This window comes from Octopus bimaculoides, chromosome 10 (genome assembly GCF_046866305.1).
Source record: "Octopus bimaculoides isolate indiv1 chromosome 10, ASM4686630v1, whole genome shotgun sequence".
Taxonomy (NCBI): Eukaryota; Metazoa; Mollusca; class Cephalopoda; order Octopoda; family Octopodidae; genus Octopus; species Octopus bimaculoides.
In genome coordinates this window covers 50,682,170-50,688,169 of record NC_142937.1, presented here as the reverse complement: position 1 = coordinate 50,688,169, position 6,000 = coordinate 50,682,170, and the positions used below count along the sequence as shown (strand labels likewise).

At 33.1% G+C, this 6,000-nt stretch overlaps 1 protein-coding gene across 5 annotated transcripts in view; it reads left to right on the top strand.

The window, feature by feature from the left end:
* LOC106877617 (uncharacterized) overlaps positions 1 to 6,000 on the top strand; it is a 95,970-nt gene that overhangs the window by 59,080 nt on the left and 30,890 nt on the right. For 2 of the 5 annotated variants that reach the window (XM_014926578.3, XM_089359117.1), the window contains exon 2: positions 3,104 to 3,189. The exons of the other annotated variants lie outside the window; for them this stretch is intronic. The gene's annotated coding sequence lies outside the window, so the exon portion shown is untranslated. The remainder of the gene's footprint in view (positions 1 to 3,103; positions 3,190 to 6,000) is intronic. 5 annotated transcript variants of the gene reach the window in all.

Here is a 6,000-nt window from a genome sequence, read left to right as displayed (position 1 = left end):
CAAATAATTGAAACAAATATAAAACCAACAATTTGTTTTGACTCATATCTACTTGTGAATTTATAAAAAAATTCACATTTATGCACATAAGCCTCCTCAGGGCATTTGTTAAAAGAAACAGACAAAAATTCCAGGCAAGGACTCCTAAATTATAAGATAGACTGATACAAAATATACCTTTTGTCTAGAAGCATGAGCATTGGAGTTTCAGGGTTATCTTCAAAATGGATAAAATAATTAAGTATACAATGTCCTTATGGATCTCCAGCCATCTTATTATATAATATTTATACCTATATAATATGTAATATATTAAAAAATTATGGTAGAGTTGGAAATACACTCTATTTAAAATTACTATATATTATGATGAAAAACGATAAATAAATAAGGATATATTTAATTCAGACACTAAATTCATTAAAACATTCTTAATCAACAATAAATACATTCAAATAAAAAAATTATTATCAAATATGCCAATGTTAAACAAGTGTATAAAGTTATGATTATTATAAACTATACCATTTCTTACATAATAATGATAATAGTATATAAATAAATAAAGTATCAGAATTTTACTTAGTTTTACAGAAGGAAATAAATGAAAGTAATCCAATATTTTTATTCTATAAATTTGTATGTGTATACAAGTTCAAAAAAACAATATGATTATATCTTCAAAATATTATAGGTATTACAAAAAATATTCATATACGCATAATTATTCAAAAGGATATATAATATATAATAGTTATTCTTATTTATTTATTCTTACTAATATAAACAACTAGCAGTATAACCGGACATTGTCCGGGTGTGACTTATTACGCCATCTACGATAAGTCTTGCTAGGTGAAAATCAACTAAAAAAGAAAGCGTTGCAACGAAAAAACCATAATTCAAAAGACGATGAAATTAATAGGGAAAGTCTGAAGGCTGTTTTGCGCAACATTATTAAGCGTACGTAAATTTCATCCATCTAATTGGCTATAGAAATGCTTGTGCAAAACAACTTTTTGCGCTGCCCTGATTATACATAGCAGGGTAATCCCTTTTAACAGGAGCTAGGACAGCAATTTCTGATGAAGCAATTGCTGGCGATCTGTTGCTACACAGTTCTACCAGAATTCTATCAGATTGGGCAGTAGATGTTGATGCACCATTTTGCATTATGTTCAAAGTAACTTCTGGAATGTGGTGAATTGCTGCAGTCTGATGCTGTCATTTTAAACCGGTTGCTTTCTTTCCCCAGCAAGCTCTCTTCTTTGGAGGCATAATCTATGTATATATTAAACAGAACAACAAAAGTTATAATAGATGGCAGGGTCAGTAGTTTTCACATTTCTGTAATTTTTCAGATTAACACCTGCACGATTACCCAACCCTAATCCTAAAACCCTTACACTAACCCTAAACCTTAACCCTAACCCTGACGCTAAAATCGTAACACTAATCCTAACTCTAAACCCTAACCCTGACCCTAAAACCCTAACCCTAACACCCTAGTGAAAATCGTGGTATATTTACAAAACATTGACGAACATGAATTATATTTTACTGAATGATTGTGTACTTGCACGTGTATGCCTTTGGAAGTTAATAGGAATTTAAGTGGAATTTCCGAAAATTGTACCCCACCCCCTCCCAAAACACTTTCACCGAAAATTTTTGTATATTCGGAATCTACATAATAAATAATACATGCATAGAAAATTTCATTAAAAAATATTCATTTTTCTGAAAGTTATGACCTTCCAAAGTTGTGGGGTACAACTCTGTAGTTATGCTACATTGACGAACATGTGTTATATTTTTGTGAATGATTGCATTTGAGAGAGCGAGAGAGGAAGAAGGAAAGAAAGGAATAGATAACGTGAGTAATGTGTATGTTGTTGTCACAGATTAAGTATGTGTGGTTGTGTGTGTTTTTACGTATCTATGTTATGAAAAGTAGGTAAAGAATACCGAGATGAAAGTTTAATCTATGTCTATGTATGTATCACTTTCTCTCTCTCTCCCTCTTTTACTCTTACTCTCTATATTTTTATGTTGAGCGCGTGTGTAAGAACGGCGTTCCAGGTAGAAGGGAAGAAATATCAAAGTTGCTAGAAACGACAGCTAAATCTCCCTTAACTCACACAAAGTAAACAGAATTTTAAAAATCTAATTACTGCACTGGAAAGTTCACATCGAGAAAATTCCATTGATGAAAAAATTTTTACGAAAAAGTGGAAAATGTGGATTTCTATAAACTTTTAAAAAGGCTTCACACAGACACACAACTTCAGCTTTATATATTAAGATAAGATATACTAAGTAAATAATAAGTAAAAAACACAAATTTGGTTAGTTTATCAGAGGAAATACCTCCGTAAATCAAATAAACAAATGCGTAAAGCTACTATTATTAAAAACTATATTATTTCTTAGATAAAAAGATAATAAAATGTAAATGAAAGAAGTATCAGAATTTTACTTAGTTTTACAGAAATAAACTAGAGGAAGCCAATAGTTATATTATTCCATCTGTCAAGCATGCAGTGACTGACAACAGAATGTTATAGTCAAATGTTACTGTGTGTCCTGACAATATATGCCTAGCTTGCCTATAAAAGTGTAAGGGGGCTGTTGAGGTTTGCGTGATGATAACTTTTTATTTTAATTTTCAATTCAATCAACCATTGAGTGATAGTTTTAGTTTGGCATGTAGCTGTCTTTGATCGAGAATTCTGTATTCATCATTTTCGTCTTACTTGGCGATAGTGTAAGGGGAAACATTGGCATAGAGTGTGACTGATATCAGGGAAGAGGAGGACAGAGTTGTATAAGCAACAAATATGGAGTGGCAGTGAGACAGTAATGTTACACCTGCATGCGCTTTCAGTCTCTTTCTGTCTCGCTCGCGTCTCTTCTCTGTGTCTCTCACTCTCTTTCTCTCTATCTGTCTGTCTGTCTCTCTCTCTGTCTCTCTCTGTCTCTCTCTCTCTCTCTCTCTATGTGTAATATACACATTCACAAATCTGTAGACAAGTATTTGATAATGTTTAATTTGAAATTATCTGGAAATAACCAAAGTTTTCTTTTTTCCATTTATAAACAGATGATAATGAAGTTATTGTCTGCTAAATACTCAGAGTCAAATCAATTTTCTTTTCACGAAGACAACGTTTCAAGTCAATATTGAAGGTGAAGTACTTTATTAAATTCGTTTTTATTATTTACAAAATTATAATCACTCATTCATCTATCTCAAAGTTAGAAACACAGATTTCTGAAGGAGAAATTGCTATCACTTAGTATCTTATCCCTTTTGGTGTTGTAATTTTCCGTTACATTCAGTTCACAAAACCATCTAAAGTTTAAACTGAAGGTGAAGTCCCTTACTGAATTTATTGAAAGATATTCAACAATTACATTAATTTATTAATAAAGTCATGGGTGATGGTAACTGTATGTTCAGAGCTGTGTCACTCTAGCTCAAAAACAACAGAAATTACCAAACTCTTCAGGGAGAGTCTGTACGATACATATACAATAATTGGAAGTATTTTCATTCTTTTATTTCAAATAGTACAATGCAAGAACACCAAGCATACATGATTAAGGATGGAACATCCAGCGGTAATGTTGAATTAGCTGCCATTAGGGAATTGTACAATGTTGCAATTCAGGTTCATCACAAAAATGAGGATGAAATTATTTTTTCTGTTCACTGTTTGTGGTTGAACATTTACAGAAAAGAAGATTTCAGTGTTATATAGTGGCGAATTTGACAATGGCCACTATAATGCTCTCCCATAAACAATCATGAGCATGAAAGAAATGTAGAAGGAAATAAAATATCACAAAACAGTAAAAGGACAAAAGAGTGAAAATTCAAACACTTAATATGAAAATTGTAGAAGAAAGTAAAAGCCATCAGAAAGTTAGGTAGCAAAAACTGAGGAAATGAGATGAAGACAAGAGAACAAGGTGATGATAAAGATAGGGAAATATGATTGTAGAGAAAGAAGGAAAATTATAGAAATAAAAAAAAGTACAAGAAAATAAAAGACGAAGAAATATGATTGGAAAAAATGGAGAGAAAAAGGTAGAATAAATAGAAAACAAGAAAGTGAAAGCAACTGAAAAATACAACTAAAATAGAGAAAGCTTTCCAGAGAAAATCAGTAGGTAGCATTTAATTATGATCCTAATCATAATTATGCATCTGAAAAAATTGTCTCCCTGGGCTCTATATGCAAAACATGTGAAAAGTGTAGTGCTAGAAAGTGGGACAAAGAATCATTAGGTATGTGTTGTTCTAAAGGTAAAGTCCATTTACCTCCAGAACTTATAAAACATCTTCTTTTGGGTACCACTTCAAGATCAATATATATGTATGTGTGTGTGTGTGTATTTCTCCACTTTCTATGTTTTAAATACCAGATATTATAATTCTACAAATAAAATGTTTTTCAAAATTGCAATTGTTTATCACTTTTTTGTCCTGCTTAATTTTAAAGTTTTTATTATTTTGGAATGAAGGACACAAACATAGGTGCTGAGCCAGTAACTAAACTGGTCAATTTGGCATGTTCATGGATAACAGACTATTTGGCTCTGTAAAACCTTACATGTTGCTGAGAAACAGACTGAATCATACCAACTCTAGATTTCGGCAAGATATACAATATCTTATGTTTTCTGTTGATAAAACTGATAAGAGAGGTATTGAATCCAGTATATATGCCATTATGAAGACCACCAAAAACAACCACATGACTATAAGCAAGTTTAAAAGGTGGCTTTGTTATAATGACAGGCAACTAGAGGGCAGTTTGAATATGATGATGGCCAATGTTCGTGTTTCCAAACAATTTTGGTCTAGAAAATGTTCAGACTTGATGGCTACGGACAAAAAATATGGTCCGGCCCACTTGTTCTGTGTGAATTTTTGAATGCCTTCTGCGCATGTGTGCTTATAGTTAGTAGTATTGTGGTCATGAGATCAAAGTTTGAGCCAAAACAGTCACTGGGACAACAAACCTTATCTGTGATGTCATTGTGATGACTATGCACAAATTTTGAAATTTGTTTCTGGTGTTGGTGGCATGGGCAAAAGTTTTTTGATAAATGCACTGGCTGATAAAATTCAGTACCCAAATGACAATGGCTCAAGTGTAGTGATATCAGCACCAACAGGAATGGCTGCTTTCCAACTAAATGGAACGACTGTTTATTGATTGCTAAAACTCAAAGTGCAGCACGGCATAACTCCTGTGTATGAGGAACTATCAAAAGACAATCTAAAACTGTTGCAGACGATGCTTCAGTATGTGAGACTGATTATAATTGATGAGGTTAGCATGGTCTGTCATAGCTGGCTTTTATTCACTTGAGATTGTGCCAACTGTTTGAATCTACACGACAGAGTTTGCCTTTCAGACACATAAACGTGGTTGTCTTTGGTGATTTGTTTCAATTACCACCTGTTAAATGGTGTTTAAAAGAATCAGTCACCATGATGCCCAAAGAGCGTGCTTAGGCGTTAGCATCCACCACTTGTGGAGATTGTTTGACTATGATGAGTTGACAGTTAACATGTGTCTAAAAGACAATATGGAGAATTATACAAACATGCTTGGCCAAATCAAATTGGGTTCACCACTTGACTCTGACATCCAAATTCTTAATGAGCATAGAATTGAACCCAACGGCAAAGCTTCTCTCGAACAGGTTGCTTACAAAATGGGTGAGCTGACTCAGACAACTGATTTGAGTATTGTTTGTATTATGCCTCTGAACAAGTCGGTATTGGAGTTTAACAATGTTATGCTTGATAAACTCGGCATTAGTACTGTCGAGATTGCGGCTGTTGATTCCAGTATATGGCAAACCAAAGGTTAGAAAAAGAAAACTAAAAGCAAGAAGTTGACCACCAAGGTGAAAAAAATCATCTGATACTGCTGGTCTTGAAAGCATCCTTAAAGCTGGCATTAATGCTTGAGTAATGTT